Here is a 21,172-nt window from a genome sequence, read left to right as displayed (position 1 = left end):
GAGCAGTTCACTGATATTCATGGCATCGTCTCATTTGGGAGTGATGATTCAAATCTGACCAACAAACCGTTTCATGCAGTCATCCAATTGAATAAAAATTTTCTTTAATTTAATAAAAGAAAATAATTCTGGCAGGCTAAGACTTATGCAATCTATTTATAAGATCATGTCCATTGCTCGCAATATGGTCTCAACCACATTGGGGAAACTGGATGCCAACTAACCGAATATTTCAGGGAACAACTCTTGGACTCTAATTCTAACCGACACACCGCCCTGTGGCTGAACACTTTATCCCACCCTCCTCTTGCTTATCTCTCCACGTTTCAGACTCACTGCCTTATTCCTGATGAAGGGCTTTTGCCCGAAACGTCGATTTCGCTGCTCGTTGGATGCTGTCTGAACTGCTGTGCTCTTCCAGCACCACTATTCCAGTATTTGGTTTTCAGCATCTGCAAGCATTGTTTTTACCACTTTAACTCCCCCTTCCATTCCACCAAGGACATGCAAGTCCTGGGCCTCCTCCACTGCCAACCTCTTCCGACCCGACACTTGTAGGAAAAACACCTCAACTTCTGCTTTAGGACCCTCCAACTACATGGTATCAATGCAGATTTCATCAGTTTCCTTATTTCCTCTCCCCCACCTTGTCCCAGATCCAACCTTCCAAATTCGACACCAACCTCTTGACCTGTCATACCTGTCCACCTTGCTTCTCACCTATTTGCTCCACCCTCATCTCTGACCTATCACCATCAATCCCTACCTCCATCTACCTATTGCACTCCCAGCTGCCTTCCCTCCAGCCCCACTTCCTTCCCATTTATCTCTCAGCCCCCTTGGGCCACCCTTTATTCCTGATGAAGAGCTTATGCTCTAAACCAAGACTGTGATGAAGCAACATCCTCAACAAATAGGAAATAGCTCCCAAGTCAGATTTCATCCCCTCTTCTGTTTCCCAGTTCTTTCAGAAATAAGGAATGTCTTTTTCTTCCACTAGAAAGTGGTCTTCCACTTTGCGCTGTCTGAAGTGTTATCCCTCACCACTCCTTCAGCCACCTTTTAAGAATCCTTTCAACCTGTTTTTCTAACAATTGTGGAGGTGACCAAAAGCAAACATTTCACTTCTCCTCAATGTCCCATTTCTCCTCCTAAGAGCCATTTTGTCATGTTGTCTCTGTTACAAACAGCCAAGTGCACTTGGTTTCTGAATTGAAATTTTGCCATTGAAGTGAACAGGATTAATATTTATCGATGGCGAGCTGTGTTTGCACAGACTGTAATTATCCACCAATACGATGTCTTTTGTTCCACCAAAACTGGAAACAATGATCTGTGTTTCGATTGCAGTCCGATGTAGAAAATCATCCCAGCGATCTTCACGTTATTCTAGTTTTCTGAGGCCATAACATCATTCCGTGGCAGTTTGATGTGACTAAAACCTGGATGGAAATCTCTGGATTCTGTTGTAAAAGTATCGGTATAATGTGATTCACACTGCGCGGTCACCAACTGAACGAAGCGGTTGTGTGTTGAAATCCCGTGATGAACAGTTTGTGTTCGACTTGTCATATTGCGGGGAGCTCAGCATTTCCCCAAACAATGGGCACACCACCTCCCTGACAGAGTGTTCACAAATCAAACTGACAGCAAAGATTCATGCATGATCGAAAGTGTCCACAACTTTTGACACAACAGATATACGGAGTGAACGTACTCTTTTCTTCATTGGAAATGTTCGACGTTGACTGTAGTGAGCCTGACGTGATTTGAACACACAACCTTCTGAAGTGGAGTCAGACGCGCTACCGTTGCGCCACAAGCTCACAGATGGCCCATGTGCTCTATTCATGCTTAAGGGAAGTGATCGCACTACAATGATTTTACGTTCATGTCTGTTCTGTTTCTCCCCCTTCTCCTTCTGTCTCTCGAAACAATTTCCAACTCTCTCTCAATAAAAATCTGAAAGAACTGCGGGTGCTGTATATCAGGAACAAAAAACAGGAGTTGCCGGTGACCCTTCCACAGAACAGATGGTGATTTGGAAAATGTCGGTTTATATGCAGGAGATATTGTGGGAGGAAGGCGGAGATCAGGACAGAGCCCAAAGCGAGGGAAGAACTGTTGGACAGAAAAAAGAGTTGATAACGATCTGCGTGAGAGGGTGAATAACTGTTAATGGAGACTGTTCGTGGCGAAGTAGTGTGGAATGACAGACTATGTGATAACAAGGCTTGGTGTGTGTGGAAGGGACGAGGATACTATGGAGTTCAGGTCCTAGAATTATTGAATTGGATATTGGGACCAGAGGGATGTGTGGTCCCCAAGTGCAATATTCGGTGCTCTTCGTTCTGCTGGTGCTGAGCTTCGCTGGAACACAACAGCAAACCTGAGACAGAGATGTTGGCCAGGGAACAGGGTGGGGTGTGGAATTGGCAGGCAACTGGAAGCTCAGGGTCTTTTTTGCAGGCAGAACGTAGATGTTCTGTGCAGCAGTCACCCAGAGAATGGGCAGCCCAAAAAACACACTGCAAATTGCTCCCCTGACCGGGAATCGAACCCGGGCCGCAGCGGTGAAAGCACCGAATCCTAACCACGAGACCACCAGGGAGATGGCAGCGAAGTTTGACAGCTCTACTGAAAATTGCTTCCCTGCCCGGAAATCGAACCCGGGTCACGGGAGTTCGAAGGCTTCCACCAAAGTTGTTTCTTGTATCCATTGCTCCCGATGCGGTCTCCTCTACATTGGGGAGACTGGAGCCCCGTCGCAGAATCAAGTCACAGCGTTTGAGGGAACATCTCCAGGACACCCGCAACAATCAACCCCATCGCCCTGTGGCCCCACATTTCAACCTCCCCTCCCACTCTGCCGAGGACATGCAGGACCTGGGCCTCCTCCATCGCCGCTCCCTCCCCACCCGATGTCTGGAGGAAGAACGCCCCAACTTCTGCCTCGGATACATTCAACCCCAGGACATCAATGTGGTCTGCACCAGTTTCCTCATTTCCACTCCCCCCACCTTACCTCAGTTCCAAACTTCCATCTGAGCGCTGTCCTCAGGACCTGTCAATCTCCCTTCCCACCTATCCGCTCCACCCTCCTCTCTGACCTGTCACCTTCGTCCCCAACCCCATTCACCTATTGTACTCTTTGCTACCTTTGGCCCAGCACCCCCCAATTTATCTCGCCACCCCTGGAAGCGTCCTGCTTCCATTCCTGATGAAGGGCTTTTGCCCGAAACGTCGATTTTCCTGCACCTCGGAAGTTGTCTGACCTGCTGTGCTTTTCCAGCACCACTCTGATCTAAACTCTGGTTTCCAGCATCTACAGTCCTCACTTTTGCCTACCCAATAAACCCAGTGTGCCGATTTCACATCAACAAATAGACACAAGTAGACACAACGTCTACAGAAACCCGAGCCACATTACTTTACATGAAAGACATCTGGGAAATGATGTCCAGACAAATCAAACCTCTCAGCATCATGGTAGCCCACAAACCTACCAACACACTTAAACAGCGGCTAATGAACCTGAAATACCCGATACAAACAACCAGCAAACGAATGTTATTTACAAAATACCATACAAAGAAATATATACATGAACTCTGCCACACAGGTCTCTCTGGCAAGAAATGCTGGGATGAGATAAGGAAGATTTTTTTCAGCCAAAACGAGTCGGCACTGACTGGACATCCATTTAAAATCAAGGCTGTCAGCCCAGGATGGAAGATCCGAAGGGATGAACAGTTTTCTTATTTCCTGAAGATTTACAAAGCTGAGACTGGGTTTTGGTGTTTGTTTCCTTTCCACTCCCAGGAGCCGCAGTGGTTGGGGCGGTGTGTTGGGGAAAGTGAAATGTGCCCGTGAGCAGCGTGTGGGACTATTTCAGCTTCCCCTCCTCCGACAGCGCTATGACTTGACTCTGATGTTCTCAGGGACATTTCCTGACGCGAGACAGTGAAAAGAGTCTCGTTCCTGCAGATCGGGAATTCAAACCGTATGCCGGCTTCAGGACAATGAGAAAGATTAATTGGGGTGTGTGAAGAAGCTGTGAGCTGCATTTCAAACAGGTAGGTGGAGTCAGATGCGTCATCCATTGCGCCCCTGGCACTGTGCGGACCTGACGCCGCCATGCTGCAGAGTTCTGACGTTAACACGGACATGCGCAGCAATGGGAACATTCACAAGAGGAACAGCCAAAGATAATCACCGTCACTGCTTCCCTTCCATAGTCCCAACTTTGTGAAGCAGTATCTTTCACCGGGAAATAAAACACCTTTATCCTCAGGTGCCTGCTTAACTTCGATCACGACTTCACGCCCCTCACTGTTCTAGTCTCATTTCCAAACTCTTGGCTCATCGCCTCAATAGCAGCTCTGTGGGTATCTGCTTGTTCCACCCTGTCAGGCAGTGGGTTGCAGATTCCCGACCAGTGCCAATGTGATTGAAATATTTCAACCCGTCCACTGGTTGCATTAAAAAAAACCGTGGAGCAATCTCCCTTTTCTTTTGATGTCGTTTCTCAACTGTAGTCGGCAGGGATCACACCTGCGTGTGGGAACCGCAATGGATTTCATGTCCATCGCATTCACCACTCGGCCCACCAATACAGAACCACACTGACAGCTTCATTTCCCAGGTCTATCTGCCTGTGGAGCTGCGAAAGAGTAAATCATTGCTGAGTTTGTTTGAATCCAATCACTTCACAGGTTTCGAAAGGGTTAAATATCTGCAAATGGCGAGTCTGAGTGTTTCATCCCGAAAGATGAAATGGACGTTCAGTCAAAAACAGATATTGCAGGAGCAACTCAGCAGGTCAGGCAGCATCTGTGGAAAGAGAATCAGGGACAACATTTCAGAACTCGTTTTTTACCTCATCCAAGTACAGCCAAACCTGCTGAGTTTTTCCAGCAGTTTCTCTTTCTGTCTCGGATTCTCAGCATCCGCAGTCCTTTTCGTTAGAAATTCAATCAATTCAGAAACCCCTTTGTGCTGCCTTAGTGGAAAAGATTTCCGTTTGGGAAACATTTTCCTGAAACCATGAAAAACGTGCACATTCGCAGCCAAGAAAGCGGTAGGAGCGAGAACACGAAGCACTCCGTCCCTGGGTGGTCTCGAACCACCAACCTTTCGGTTAACAGCCGAACGCGCTGACCAAGTGCGCCACAGAGACAGGTCCCAGCATGGCCCGCAAAGTGTCTTTGAGGAACCTACTATTCAATTCATAATTCAACCCGCCCCGCCCAAAATTACCATTGTCTTCTATCAGTTTTAATTTTCCATAATAAAGCCTTGGACATTCATTATGGAGACATGGCGACAGCCTGATCCCACGATCTGCAGGCACATCCATGACACTAGGAACGAGCTCTCCTACACCGGAGCCATCGCCCTCCAAGCCTTTCAGTTTTTGCCACTTCCCGAATTTTCTCATTGGCCCCGAGCCGAGAATGGGTTTGAATTCCTGATGTGCAGAGAATTCTTTCAATGTCTCGGGTCAGTTCATCTCCGGAGAATATCAGAGTCAATCAGCCTCTTAAACAAGGGGACGGTGTCTGGACTGTCTCTGCTCAGTCGGACAGTTCATCCTTCATTCTCCTCGAATTCCACTTCCCAAAGAGTTTCTAAAGATTCACAAAGCTGGAGACTGGGATTTGTGTTTTACTTCCTGAACATTTTTCCACCTGCTAACTGACAATATTTTGCCAAAACCTCTTCCCCATTGTAACACATGCATCATGTTCAGGGATGAGCAATTTCCATTTTGTGGAGACATTCCCAAGTTTGGGAATGCTCTCTTTGGAGCAAAGATGGTTAACTGGAGATTTCCAGGGGTTTTTGTCAATGATGGGAGAAGACGTGGTGTTTTCGCTGCTCGTTGGATGCTGCCTGAACTGCTGTGGTCTTCCAGCACCACTAATCCAGTATTTGGTTTTAAGCATCTGCAGTCATTGTTTTTACCTTGTTGATTTTACCCCAACTGCGAATCCTCTTGCAAGGATGCCTGCCTTGAAGAAGTTTTCCTCCTCTCTCTACAAGAATCTCAGGGAGTCCCTCTCCCACTGCAACTCCCAGGTCATTTCCTCTGCTCTGAAGCTCTTCAACCATGTTGTGAAACAAACTCGGTACCAGAGCCACATTTGCCTAGTTTCAAACTTCCAGCTCAGTTACTGTCTCCTTGACTTGTCCGACCTGCCTATCTTCTTTTCCACCTATCCACTCCACCCTCTCCTCCTTGACCTGTCACCTTCATCTCCTCCCCCACTCACCCATTGTACTCTATGCTACTCTCTCCCCACCCCCACCCTCCTCTAGCTTATCTCTCCATGCTTCAGGCTCACTGCCTTTATTCCTGATGAAGGGCTTTTGGCCGAAACGTCGATTTCGCTGCTCGTTGGATGCTGCCTGAACCGCTGTGCTCTTCCAGCACCACTAATCCAGTATTTGGTTTTCAGCATCTGCAGTCATCGTTTTTACCTGAATGATCAGAAGAACCTATTGCCACTGACTAGGGTCAGTTTCCAGAGGACAGGGATTGCAGTTCTTTAATGGAAAGCAGCATTTGTGTAGAACAAACACAGCGAATACTGCAGAAAGCCAACGGGAGGAGTAGCATCAGTGGAAAGGTAAACAGAGCCGACGTTTTGAGTGTGCTACGCTTTTTGTTCAGAACTCAGTGTTTTGCCTCTTCCCGAAGTTGGTCCAGGTCTGTGTCTCAATTGGCAAACCCATGGCAAGTGCAGTGCTGCAATGTGAAGTTATAGCCTTTGCTGTTTAAAAAAAAGCAGTGCATTGTTGAAATGGTGACATATTGGAATGTGGAGAAAGTGAGGACTGGAGGTGAAAGTCGAAAAATGTGGCACTGGAAAAGCACAACAGGTCAGGCAGCATCTGAGGAGCAGGACAGGGAACGTTTCGGGCACAAGCCCTTCATCAGGAATGATGTATGGATGTACTAAGGGGTCTCAGAGTCCCTCCACACCAGTCAATGCCAGTTGTCGGGCAGATGCAGCAGGCAATGAGCGAGGCAAGTGATATATTACGAAGAGGAATTGAGTTCAGAAGTGGGGTCATTGAACATATTCAAGGCTAAGTTCATCTGAGTTTTGAACAACAAAGAAGTGGATGCTTATCGGGGGAGGTAAGAAAATGGTTTTAAGAACAGTACAGGTCATTCACAGAGTCTGACAGCACTGAACAGACCCTTCATCCAACTAGCCCGTGCTGAGTATATTCTCAAACTAAACTCGGCACACCTACCAGTGTTTGGCCCATAAACCTTCGAAAGTTTCGTATTCATGTACTTATCCAAATATCTTTTCAACGTTGTAACTGTACATGTATAAAATCATGAGGGGCATGGATAGGATTAATAGACAAAGTCTTTTCCTGGGGTGGGTGAGTCCAGACCGAGAGGGCATGGGTTTCGTGTTAGAGGGGAAAGATACAAAGAGACCTAAGGGGCAACTGTTTCACGCAGACGATGGTACGTTTATTGAATGATCTGCCAGAGGAAGTGGTGAAGGCTAGTACGATTGCAACATTTAAAAAGCATTTGGGTAGGTGTATGATTAGGAAGGGTTTGGAGGGATATGGGGCCGTGTGCTGTCAGGTGGGACTAGATTGGGTTGGGATAGTTGGTCGGCATGGACAAGTTGGACCAAACAGTCTGTTTCTGTGCTGTACATCTCTATCTCAATGTTCAACATACTCAGTGACCTGGCCTCCACAGTTTTCTGTGACAATGAATTCCATAGATTCACCACTTTCTGGCTAAAGAAATTGCTCCTAATCTCCATTCTCCCTTTATGCTTAGGCTATGTCCATTGGTATTAGTCTCTCCTCCCAATGAAAACATCTTCCCAATATCCACTCTGTCCAGGCCGTTCAATGTTCTGTACGGTTCAGTTAGATCCCCCTTGAATGTGGGCCTGTTAATCAGCATGAACCAAACCCTTCAGAATGAGGACATCCGAGATTAGATTCAACAAAGTGAGAACGGAGGGCGAGAGTTTGGGATGGAGATTTTCAGCTTTTAGGGAATAAGGTAGGAAAGAAAGTTTAATATAAATTATAATTGATCAGATGAGCCGATGGGCCAAGGATTGTGGATGGAGTTTAATTTAGACAAATATGAGCTGTTGCATTTTGATGAGGCAACTCAGGGCAGGACCAATGTGGTTAATGGTAAATTAATGGAATTCTGTGCTCAAGGAAGCAGTAGAGGCAGCTTCATTAAGACACTGTTGGATGGGTTTTTTGCGAGGTAAGGGAACTCAGGGAAGTTGGGATAATGCAATTAGGAGGAGCTGAGACGATTGATCGATCCGCCATGATTTTAATGAATGGCGGAGCAGGGTCGATGGGCCAAATGGCCTACTCCTTCTATTACTTTGAAACGATAACCCTTCGTTTCCCATGGCCAACCCACCTAACCTGCACATCCCTAAACACTGGGCAATTTAGCATAGCCAATCCAAATCAAGGCCAGTGAGCAATGTAGTGATGTGGAAACCAAACACCAGAGAATGAGAGAAAGGGACGAGGAGAATAAATGTACTAGCAATCAAAACTGGATTCTCACCATCACAAAAAATAAGACTAAAAGCTCAGTATATGAATGTGTGCCGCATTGTAACAAAAGCGAATTAATTGACTGCACACATTGTAGAGAATAATTATGATCTGAGACTCCTTCCAGAGACATGGCTTCAGAATGACAAGGATCCGGAATATCGAGGGGATACGTGGCATTCAAGTCGAGTTAGGAGCTCAGTAACGGTAGAGGGTGGGCACTGCTAATCAAAGCACTGATAGCATGGTAGTCTGGTGTCAGCTCGGATTTCAGGTCCTGATTTCTCTGTCCTCTAATCTCCCTGTTCCCACAGAGTTAAATGTTGTCTGTTCTCAGCTCTGCTCGATTTCTGTTGAAGCTTTGACCCCCTTTTACACCTTCTGGAGCAATAAAATATTCGGAGCCTCCTGGGAATGACACCTTATCTATACCCCTTCTGATTTTAAAAATCTCTATAAGGTTAACTGTCAACTTCCTCGGCTCCATTGGAAAAATGTCCCAGATTCTTCTTAACTCAAACCCGCCATTCCCTGCAACACGCTGGTAAAGTCGGGAATAGGGAATTGTATCAAATCACATAAATGTACTGTCTGAAACAATCTAGCTGTGTTTTGGCCTGAGATATTGTGAGTCCCTGGTGTAAGTAATTACGAATGCAATAATTTTGGTCACAGAATTGAACAATCATTTTGCAACAAAGGGATCTACTTTGATAAGGAGGTTTGGTCATTTCTAGGGTAAGTGAACAGTTTGTAGATCAGGGAGATGAAGTTCCAGACACTTGGGAAGGGCAAGAAATGAATTTGATAAATAAGACAAAGAACTGTGGATGCTGGAAATCTGAAACAAAAACTGAAAACACTGGAAAAACTCAGCAAGACTGGAAGCATCTGTGAAGAGAAAGCAGAGTTAAAGTTTCGAGTCCAACAACTCCTCTTCAGGATTCTGAAATAGTTTGTGAGAACCCCTTAAGTTATCTGCCGAGCTTTAAGACCACAATACACAGGAGCAGGATGAGGCCATTTGGCCCATCGAGTCTGCTCTACCAGTCGATCATGGCTGATATGTTTCTCTATCCCATTCTGCTGCCCTCTCCTCATAACCCTTGACCCCTTATTATTCAAGAACCTATCTCTGTCTTAAATGCCCTCAATGACTTGGCATCCTCAACCCTTCTCCTAGTGGAAACATCATCTCCACGTCCACACTGTCCAGTCATAGAGTAGCACAGCGCTGCCTGACCCACTGTGATCTCCAGCATTTGTTGTTTTCAGGAAGGATTCCAGCATCTCCAACAACGCGCTTCTAAATTTTGTGCCCAGTTGGTTAGCTCTCCCTGGATGCCGTGAGATTTAACCTTACTCAAGAATGCACTGTGCCGTACCATTAACAAAGTTCCCAGCCCCCACCTCTTTCTGCACACATGGGCAGCACGATGGATCAGTGGTTCGCACTGCTGCCTTACAGCGCCAGGGATCCACTTTCGATTCCACTTTCGATTTCGACTCTCTGTGTGGAGTTTGCACATTCTCCCTGCCGTGTCTGCTGGTTTTCACCCGGGTGCTCTGGTTTCCGCCCAAAATCTAAAGGTGTTCAGTTTCGGGAGAAGTGGCCATACTAGATGGGCCCATAGTGTGCAGTAAGTGTCGTGGCATGGGATAGGGGAATGTGTCCACAGGAGTTACGCTTTGGATGGTCGGTGTGGACTTGTTGGGTTGAATGGCGTGTTTCCACATTGCAGGAATTCTACGTGGCATTCCCCCAAATCCAGAGTCTCAGCAGCCTTGGCTTTTCCCATGGACAGTGTGGGGGAGGGAAACAATGTTTTACACGGGAGTAAGGTTCTGTGAGTGTGAAGCTAAAAGGAAACGCAGTGCATTGCTTGAGCTGTTTTCCCCGGTATACCAGAGGCTGAGGGGTGATCTTACAGACGTTTATTGAATCATGAGAGGCATGGATAGGGTAAATAGACAAGGTCATTTCCCTGGGATGGGAGAAGTCCAGAACAGGAGGATAATATGTTTGAGGTGAGGGAGGCAAGTGTAAGGAATGATCTGCCGGAGGAAGTGGTGGATGTAGGTCCAATTATAACATTTGAAAGGCATCTGGACGGGTATATGAATAGGAAGAGTTCAGAGGGATATAGGCCAAGTGCTGGTAAATGCGACGAGATTAATTTAGGCTATGTGGTGGGCACGAATGATTTGGCCTGAAGGACCTGTTTCTGTGCTGTGTATCTCTATGACTCTGGCTTGCCCGTCATGTTTGCCCTGCCTATGTGTTCAGTTTCTGTCTGGTGTCGGTGTCAATGCCTTGATATCTCATTTCCTCCATCCCCCCACTTCCACCTCCCCAGATGTTAACCATTTAGTGTCTGGTTGTTTCTCAAGAAGCTGCAATGAAGGTTCATCCTGAATTAACACTTTTTTTTTGCTTCCCAAAATCAGACTTACTCACTCCTAGATGTCGTGAAAGATACTAACTTTCAGGTGGAGGTATCCAAAATTCAGAGGTGTCTGTCTTGATGTTTTCACTTTTCGGTCTCTGTAAGATCCTGAATCAGTACCGTCGGGAGGATTAGTTTGAGCGGAGTGAGAATAGAGGGATGAAAGGGAGTGCGATGGGGCTTTCAATTTTGTGGAAAAAGAAAAGAATGTTCTGCAGAAAGTAGAATTGCTTGTTTGGAATTTCTAACCTGGACTAACAGTGATGACTTTTGTAATCTCTTTTTACAGATTATTTGAAGATCTGAAGACGGACATTTCAATATCAATAGATGAAGAGCTTTGCCTGAAACATTGACTCTGCTGCTCCTCAGATGCTGCCTGATCTGCTGTGCTTTGACTCTGACTCTCCAGCATTTGCAGTCCTCAATTTCACGTCAATGTCTGGCAGTCACTGAATCCATCGGGACTATAACAATTTTCGACTCTGATTCTGTGAGAAGGAAACAAGCTTTTTGGTTCCTCTTTCAGTATGTTTTCAGCATCAGTGAGACTGGATGAGAGACCCGACTATTGCAGCACTCTGACTGTGGAGCCAGTAAAAGTTATACATTTGGGAAAAGTAATTCACGGCGGGAAGGTGCTGTACATGCGTTTGTGTGCAGCTGAAGCTTCGGTCATGGAGAAACCCAAGGAATCCCGTCCCGTGGAGAAACCATGAAAATGTGGCGACTGTGGGAAAGGCATCCGTTTCCCATCTGACCTGGAGACCCATGGGCGCCGTCACACCGGGGTGAGACTGTCCTCCTGCTCTGAGTGCGGGAAGACCTTCAGCAATTCCCATGCACTGCAGAGGCACCAGGGGGTCCACACAGGCGAGAGGTCATTCTCCTACCCCGAATGCGGGAAGGCCTTCAGCTATTCCTCCGTCCGACTGACCCACCGCCGGGTCCACATATTAGAGAAGCCCTTCAGCTGCTCCAAGTGCGGGAAGGCCTTCAAGGATACCTCTGCCCTGCTGAGGCACCAGCGGGTCCAGACCGGGGAGAGCCCGTTCTCCTGCCACAAGTGTGGGAAGGGCTTTACCCAGGCATCCCACCTTCGGGTCCATACGGGGGAGAGGCCTTTCCCCTGTCCAGAGTGCGGGAAGGCCTTCAGCAATTCCTCGCACCTGCTGAGGCACAGGTGAGGCCCATACCGGGGAAAGGCCGTTCACCTGCCCCGAGTGGAAGCGGAGGTTCTCATCATTCTGCACCTTGCAGAAGCACCAGCGGGCACACCAGTGCTCCCAACAATCTGATTCTGCTGGTGAAGCTGCTGTGGGTCACTGAGAGGACTGAACCCCTGCACATTCTGACAGTGCTTATAGTGGGAGAGTCGGTCGGTTTTTATTGTTTTATGCCGTCGTGCTCCCCCACCCCTGCAATTTTGCTTCCATTGGGCACTGCTGCTCGTTGAGACCAGGAGCTGTTCTCTCCAGATTCTACTGTCCTGTTAAAGAATTGTTGTCTCTTTCTGGGAATGAGTCCCAGCCTGTAAGAAACAGCTGAATACTGGGGTGTCTATTCACATTCAGCAGTGACTTTTAAATTAGATTTACAGTTACGTGTCTGTGAAACAGTGATAGTCCAAAGATTGCACAAAGGCTTGGCAATCCTATGTTGGAAACTGTTTGCTTGAATTGGTATGTTTAAAAATTTTTTTTTTTCTTAATTTGGCGCTTAAGTCTCTGTCTCTGAGATGGTGGGGGACTTGATCAAAGGGTTTAAATCATTGCTATTAATTAGATTATCTTCTTTAACTTTGCCCTAGAAAATTTGCCGTATTTATAATTGTTCGTTTTTGTTTAAATTATAATGTTGATGTGCAAGATCTGTTCTTCACCAAGTCTGGTTTGGGACAGTTGAGAAATTGAGGGTTATTGCATGTTTAAATTTCACTGTGTTGTGAATCTGGTGTCAGTGACAGTCATTTGTATTGGGTTGCTTACCCTTAGTTGTCGTGTCTTCCAAACCAAGTATTCACTATGGTAGTGAGTTCTGCAGTCTCACCACACTCTGAGTTTTTTCGTGAAATCCTTAGTAGAGAATTGTAAGGGAAAATGTTGACGAGGGCAGAATATAGGGTCTTAACTACAAATGCCAGGAAGACATTCGACAAAGTAAAAACATGACAATGTATAGACAAATAAAGAACTTTGACAGCAATGAGGAGGTCACACGTCAGAGTTCAAGATAATGGTCGTGACAAAAAGAAACAGTACTCGGCAGATATTGGATATTGTAATTAAGCAAGTTTCTAGATGCTGTAGTTGGTTGAATACGATAATAAGAGATGAAATAACCAAAACCACTCATGTAATTTGATGTCGATAACCATAAAGCAAGTGCATAGTATTGATTATTATAGGCCAATTGCGTGCAAGTAGGCCATTCAGCCCATCGAGTCAACATTGACTGACCGTCCCACCCAGACCCAGTTCGTTACCCTATCCCTGTATCTCCCATGGTCAGTCTACCATCAACTGCATGTCCTTTGGACCGTGGGAGGAGGCCAGAGCACCACGGGAAGCCAACGCAGACACAAGTGGAGAATGTGCAAACTCCACACAGACAGTCTGCCCGAGGGTGGGATCAAATCCAGGTCACTGATGCCGTGAGGCAGCAGTGCTAACCACCGTGTCACCACCACATGCTGCTCTCTAAAGAGGTGAATTTCAAAGACTCGAGAACACTTGTGAGAAAAACAAAACTCTTCTATCTTAAATGAGAGACTAGTCTCTGGCTAGAATTGAGTTGACATTACATTTGCATTAAGTCCTCTCCAGATGTTATACAGCTCCATCGGATCATCTGTTTCTTCTAAACTCAGCCTGACATCCCCTTGTCCCCGATTATAAGTTGAGTAAATGAGCGACCCTCGACCTCACTGGCATGACAAAGGATGCCCTCAATCCAAGTTGACCTTCACTGTCCAACCTCTTGACCTCCACGCCACAATGTGGTCAGCCGCAACTCAGCCCTGAACGAGAGCAGAGGAACTGAATAGACAGCAGTGAGGTGGACATTGCATTCCCAGAGAATATTGTTCAAGTGTGAAATTTGTTCAGCTCACATTCGGATCACTGCAGGGACTATGTCTTTGATCCAAATAACAGTCTAGTTTTGTTGTACATTGTGTGTGTTTTATCTGTGTTTCACTACGTGATTTTCTGTTGCTGTCATTCCCATTAGGATGTGTGAATTCAGTACCAGATAATACTTCAGTTCTGAATTTTCCTTGAGGGTTGGTGTAGGACGTACTAAGTGTCAGTCAGAATGGAAGAAGCTCTCCTGTTTATTTAACCCTCTGCTGTCATTGTCCTGGGACTGTATGAATGGGGAAGTGTAGAGGAAGTTTTACTCTGTATCTAACCCAATGCAGTCTCTGTCTTGGCAGTGTTTGTTGGGGACAGTGTTGAGGTAGCTTCACTTGAAATTCAAGAGTAGAGGAAGCTTTATTCTGATTGTCATCCCATGCTGTCCTTGTCCTGGGAGGTTTAGATGGCATCTATAATTGAAGTGAATGCAGACTTGGCTGTGGGAGTGGAGGGTACTTGTACCTGAGCACACCCATCTTTGAGATTGCTGTGCTGATCAAGACAATCTCAGACACCTTCATGCACTTTTCCAACCAACCACAGGGTGGTTAAGGATGGGTATAAATGCTGGCATTGCCAGCGATGCCCACACCCCATGCATGAATAAATAGTTTAAAAGTTTACATTCACGTTCCAAACCCTCTAATGTATGATTACTTACATGGAAAATTCTTGTCTGTTTGTAATTTCATTTTAAAACATAGGAATGTGTCAACCATGTAGAAATATAACAAGAAAAACAAATGGAGAATTTAACAGGTAATGAGCAGGAACAGAATGCTGAGTCAGCCTGACCTCCATGGCTGAGAGAGTTCTCCCAGATGTTGAAGTTACACCAGTGCCTTTTATTCTTGCAGCTTCCCCAAAAGTTTGTCCCTGATGTAAGATCATTCAATGACCCGAAGTACGAACTGTTTTTATCTCCATAACTGGTGCCAGACTTGCTGAGTAATTCCAGCGCTTCTGCTCTACCCTTTTATGGGATTTGAGCTTCCCTAAGTCAGTGTAATGAAGAACTGCAGATGATGGAGATCTGAAACACAAAAATGCGTCAAATGCTGGAGAAACTCAATAGGACTGGCAGCACATGTGGAGAGAGAAGCAGAGTTAGCATTTCAAGTGCTGTGACCCTTCTTCACAACTGTTCTGGACTCAAGCCCGGATATTGTCTTTGTTTCTTTCTCTCTCTCTCCACCAGTGTTGCCAGACTGGCTGAGTTTCTCCAGCAATTTCTGTTATGACACTTTCACAAGGTTGATATTTGTTATCCATCCCTAAGTGCAAGGTGTCTTGCTTGTGCCAATTCAGAGGGCAGTTTAAGAGTCAACCACATTGCTGTCGGTCTGGAGTCACATGTAAGTCAGACCATGCAGGGATGGCAGTTTCCCTCTTGAAAGGACATTGGTGAACATGGGTTTTTAGGACAATTGACGTCAGTGCCATCGATACCATACTGAGACTTACTTTGTGTTCCCCATTGATGATTTGAATTATTCTCATCTCACCTCTTGCTGTGGTGGGATTTGAACTCATGTTCCCTGGATTACTCATCCTGTGACGTTATGACTACACTGTTGTTTCCCATTCGTTGCTATTTTGTGTTTGTTGTTCACGTCTTTGTCTTCTGATGTTTGGGAAATTGAACCTGTTTAAAAGATTGCCCTAAACTTGTCCCTTTGACCAAGTATTTTGTCACCTGTCTCATCTGTGCTCCGGTCTTGTGATTTTTAAAGGAATTCTCATAATGTTCACGTGAAGCACTTTGAGATAGTTAACTGTACCACAGGTATTATTTGAATGTAGCTTGTGTCCCTATCTTAATATCTGAAAGTACAGGGTCATATTTTAAATGTAGAAGACAAAAATGAGGATGATTTCTTTTCTTTCTGAGGGTTGTGTGTCTTCTTCAAAAGGCAGTGGATTCAAAATCTTTAAGGCAGAGGTAGATAGGTTCTTGATAACCAAGTGGGTGAAAGATTGTCGGGGATGTGTTGGAATGTAGAGTTGAGGTTGAATTCAGATCAGCCATGATCTTATTGAATGCTGCAGCAGGCTCGAAGTGCCGAGTGGCCAACTCCCGCCCATTATATGTTTGTATCAAGCAGTCTGTGTCTCCCCTCTTATAGCTATGAACTGGGTCATTCCTTTCCAATATTGCCCCTTGTAGAAAGTTAATTTCACACCGATGGCCCCCTATTGGGAGCAGGCACATTGTAGCAATTGCAGTATTTCTTGTGTTAATTTTGTTGCTTCTTATTCAGTGTTGCTGAGAATCTTCAAACATAAAACCAAAACACTTCTATTATTATCGCACGAAAAGAAGTGTTAGTTTGGATGTAACATTGTTGAATTAGCCATTCCCATCTTTTCCAGAATTCTGTGTTTAAAGCCCTGGAGTCTGGTTTCCACCCCTGAAACAGTTCTTATCAAGGTGATATTTGACATCCTTTGTCACGGTGACAGGGATGAACATTCCCTCGTCGACCTACGGACAGCCTTGATCAGAGTTAATGACAGTACTGACCCTCTTTAGCATCACTCTATCCTCTGGGAGGGTATGATTTTAGCGTCTTCCGTTCTGATTTGTTTTACCGTAGCTGCTGGTGTTGGCATCTATACTAATGATATCCAACTGTACCTGAACACCACTTCTCTCCCGACTCCTCTGTCATTCATAATTTACCAATAATTTTACCTGAATGCCTGCCCAATTTCCAGCATTGGATAACCATAAACATTCCCTTAGTTAAATGTTGTGAAGTGTGAAGCCATTGTTTTAGTCCCCAAGTTCGACCTCAGCCCCCGTACCCACACCCCCCCCCCCACTCCCCCACCCCCACCCCAGTAACTCTGTTGACAGTCTTTATGTCACTTTAAAACTAGGATGGATAGATTCGTGAAGAGTCAGGGGATGAACAGTTGCAGGAAAAGGGCAGGAAAGTGACTGTGGGGAATGCCAGATCACCCAGAATCCTACTGAATGGAGAAGCAGGCTCAACGGGCTGAATGGCATATTCCTGTTCCTTTTTCTTATGGTTCCCGAGCCCTTACCTCTGATACAGGACACTGACTTCAGTATGTGCCATTACTGAGAGTGCTGATTTTCCCTTGTGTAACATCAACAACTTAACAGTTGCTAAAACCTCTTGTTCCTTTGTTACCTCTGAACACAATAGGCCAATGTGTTCAGGGGAGGCGATGGCCGACTTTATTGTCACCAGACTATTCACCCAGGTAATGTTCTAGGGACTTGTGTTCAAAACCTGCCACGGCAGATGGTGGAATCTGAATTCAATATAAATCCGGAATTAAGAGTCTAATGATGACCTCGTTGTGGTTTGTTGTAAAAACTTATCTGGTTTCCTGCCGTCCGAACCTGATCTGATCGACATGTGATTCAGATCCACTGTCAGCTGGTTGAATCTTCACTGCACTTTCAATCAAAACCTCCACTTTCACCTCCCTACTTTTATACTCCATTTAAAGGTCAATCTCCCTTTTGCCTTCCCTGTCAGTCATTGTGCCCCCAGAAGCAGGATTGTGGTTCAGTTTAAAGTAGGTCCTATATCTCTGATTACATCGATACACAATGCAATGAAGAAAGGTTTAGGTACACGAACCTTGATCAGTTCGGGAATTGAGTATAGATATAGTTATGTTGTAGTTATACAGGACGTTGATGAGGCTGTACCTGGAATATTATGATCAGTTTTGGTCCCGTTGGTGTTCTGACTTCTGACTTCTTCAACTCTGGGTTTGTGTTGAACTTGATGGGATACTTTGTCCAACTCAGCATGTTTAAACAGTATCGCTCAGAGGGATTCGTCTGAAACCTTTCAGGAGGTGAGCTCAACAAGATTGAAGTGTTCAAAGTTACTTGGACTCTATTTTAAACTTAGATCAGGACTCGTAGTCAGAGACACATACAGCATGGAAACAGACCCTTTGGTCCAACTTGTCCATGCTGACCTGATATCCTAAAGTAATCTAGTCCCATTTGACAACACCTGACCCAAATCCTGTGAAGTTGTCCCTTTAATATATTTCGCATCTCACCCTACACCCATGCCCTCAAGTTCTGGACTCCCCCATCCCAGGGAAAATAGCTTGTCTATTAACCTGTCCATGCCCCTCATGATTTTGTAACCTCTATTAGGTCACTCCTCTGCCTCTGATGGTCCAGTGAAAACAGTCCCAGCCTATTCAGCCTCTCCCTGTAGCTCAAACCCTCCAACCCCCAGCAACATTCCCGTAAATCGTTTCTCACAGAGAAATCAACGTTTCAATCATGAAGAAGGGTTAATACCCAAACCGCTGACTACTCCACATCCTGGTGCTGCCTGGCTTGCTGCATTCTCCCAACCTCCTGCTTGCCTACTTCGGGTTGCAATATGTAGTGGCTCAGTGTTTACCACTGCAGGCTCACCGTGCCAGGGACCCAGGTTTGATTCCAGCCTTGGGTGGCTGTCTGTGAGGAGTTTTCATATTCTCCCAGTGTCTGCGTGGGTTTTCTCTGGGTGGTCCTGTTTTCTTCCATAGTCCAAAGATGTTCAGGTCATGTGGATTGGTCATGCTTAATTGCCCATAGAGTTAGGTACATTCGTCAGAGGGAAATGGGTCTGGATGGGTTACTCTTCGGAGGGTCGATGTGGACTTGTTGGGACAAATGGCCTGTTTCCACACTGTAGCTAATCTCATCTGCGCTACTTTTGTCACTAACGGATTGCTGAGTAGACTCGATGGGCCGAATGGCCTAACTTCTGCTCCGATGGTCTTGCGGTCTGACGTTTCTCTGGATCATTTCATTTGGCAATGTGCAGTCCCTGGCTCAATGAGCAGCAGTTTCCAATGAAAACAAAGCTCATATGTTGGTTGAACTCTGACAGTGTGGAAACAGGTCCTTCAGCCCAACACATCTGCACTGATTCTCCGAAGAGTAACCCACTCAGATCCATTTTCCTACCCTCCATAAATTGCACACAGACCCCAAGGGTGGAAGTATTCCGAGTTCCTGGTGCCATGAGGCAGCAGTGCTAACCCTGAGCCACCATGGGGTTGTAGTTGTGGGGGGTGGGGCAGGCAATTGCAGTCCAGCAGAAGACTAAAACAGCCTACCTACTCTCCCAGTGCACCCACTGTCAGAACTGGCAGGAGGTTCAGTCCTGGGGGGTGACTAAAGGCAGCGTTACCGGTGGGATCTGATTGCTGGGAGCGCTGGTGCCCCCGCTGATGCTTCCGCAAGTTGCAGGAAAACATGAACCTCTTCCCACACTCGGGCCCGCTGAAGGGCCTCTCCCCCGTGTGGACACACTGGGGCTTCAGCAGGGCGGAGGAATTGCTGAACGATTTCCTGCAAACAGGGCAGCAGAAAGGCCTCCCCTCTCCACCCCCCATCGCTCCGTGTGGACCAGCTGGTGCTTCAGCAGTGTGGAGGAGCGGGTAAAGCCCTTCCCACACTCGGGCAGGAGAATGGCATCTCCCCGGTGTGGACGGACTGGTGCATCAGCAGGGCTGAGGAATTGATGAATTACTTCCTGCACTTAGGCAACTGAACGGCCTCTCCCCCATGTGGACCCACCAATGGGGCAGCAGGTCGGAGGAAAGTGCAAAGTCCTTCCTGCAGTCGGGGCAGAAGAACGGCTTCTCCTCAGTGTGGACCCACTGGTGTCTCTGCAGGTGGGAAGAACTGCTGAAGGCCATCTCGCACTTGGGGCTGGAGAACATCCTTCCCCGGTATGGACCAACTGGTGCGTCAGCAGGGCAGAGGAATCACTGAAGGCCTTCCCACACTCAGGGCAGCAGAAGGGCCTCTTCATCTCTGTGGACCCTTTGGTGCTTAAGAACCCTTTCAAATTTCACAATATCCGTCTGATCGGAGGGAGACTAGAATTGTGCACAATATTTCAAAAGTGGTCTAAAAAGTGTCCTGTACAACCACAACACAACCTTCCAACTCCAATACTCAGTCAGAGGATTGGGAAAGCTTTCAAAACCCACATAAAACAAACAGGAAGGAATGGAGGGATAAACCGAATTTTTGAGAGTCACCTTGGAAGCATCAATGAGAAATCGGCAGAGAGGGTTTATTGGGGACCCGTTCTCCTTAAATACACTATATACGTATTTCTCTTGTGCTCTTCGTAGTTTCTCTGTGCTGCAGTGTGTAGTGGCTCGTTGAAATAATGTCCTGATGCAGCTTCGTTTGTGGGTGTTGGGATGATTGCTTCTGTGGTTCAGTATTTGGTTTGGGTCTGTTGTTTTTCTGTAGATGCCAGTTTGAAGTTCCCCATTGACTGTTCGCTCTACTGTGACATCAAGTAATGGCGCTTTGTTGTTGTTCTCCTCCCCGTCAAACGAGGAGCCCCCCTTAGACCATAGTCTCACGACTTGGAACAGCAATATACAGACTAGTCAAAGGCTTCTACTGAAGGCTAAAACACCTAGTCGAAGATTCACTCCACTCCATTTACTCCATCCAAGAATTCCTGAACACCAAAGACACTGAGATAGAAAAGGATGGATTAATGTTGTCCTTTGACATAACAGCCCTGTTCACATCCATTAACATCAACGTGGCCAAAGAAAACTGAAGACACTACTCGAAGAACCAAAGACAAAAACACAGCATCAACTTCATCAGCAAAGATAGCACTGTCAAGCTCGTGGAACTGTGCCTTACCATCCACTTCATATTCAATAACAAGCCCGACAAACAAATCAACAAAATACGCACGAAACCTCCAGCATCAGGATTCCTAGCAGAAGCAATAATGCAGAGACTCGAACAGACAGCCCTTCCAACGATCCAACCCAAACTTTGGGTCCGCTACAGCGATGACACTTTTGTCATCAAAAACTGAAACAAATTAGAGGAAACCTACAACACCATCAACAATATCCTTACTGGCATAAAATTCACAAAAGAGGAGACCAACAACAAAGTGCCATTTCTAGATGTCACAGGAGAGCGAACAGTCAATGGTAAATTCAAAACAGCGTCTATCGGAA

General features: G+C 46.1%; 2 non-coding genes across 2 annotated transcripts; both read right to left on the bottom strand.

The window, feature by feature from the left end:
- Positions 1-1,754: 1,754 nt before the first annotated feature.
- On the bottom strand, positions 1,755-1,826 carry trnaw-cca (transfer RNA tryptophan (anticodon CCA)). Its single transcript has one exon. It is a non-coding gene; the product is annotated as a tRNA-Trp (tRNA).
- Positions 1,827-5,105: 3,279 nt separating this feature from the next.
- On the bottom strand, positions 5,106-5,179 carry trnan-guu (transfer RNA asparagine (anticodon GUU)). The gene has a single exon. It is a non-coding gene; the product is annotated as a tRNA-Asn (tRNA).
- Positions 5,180-21,172: the final 15,993 nt, after the last annotated feature.

This window comes from Chiloscyllium punctatum, chromosome 36 (assembly GCF_047496795.1).
Source record: "Chiloscyllium punctatum isolate Juve2018m chromosome 36, sChiPun1.3, whole genome shotgun sequence".
Classification (NCBI taxonomy): Eukaryota; Metazoa; Chordata; class Chondrichthyes; order Orectolobiformes; family Hemiscylliidae; genus Chiloscyllium; species Chiloscyllium punctatum.
This window is presented reverse-complemented; position numbering and strand designations above follow the sequence as displayed.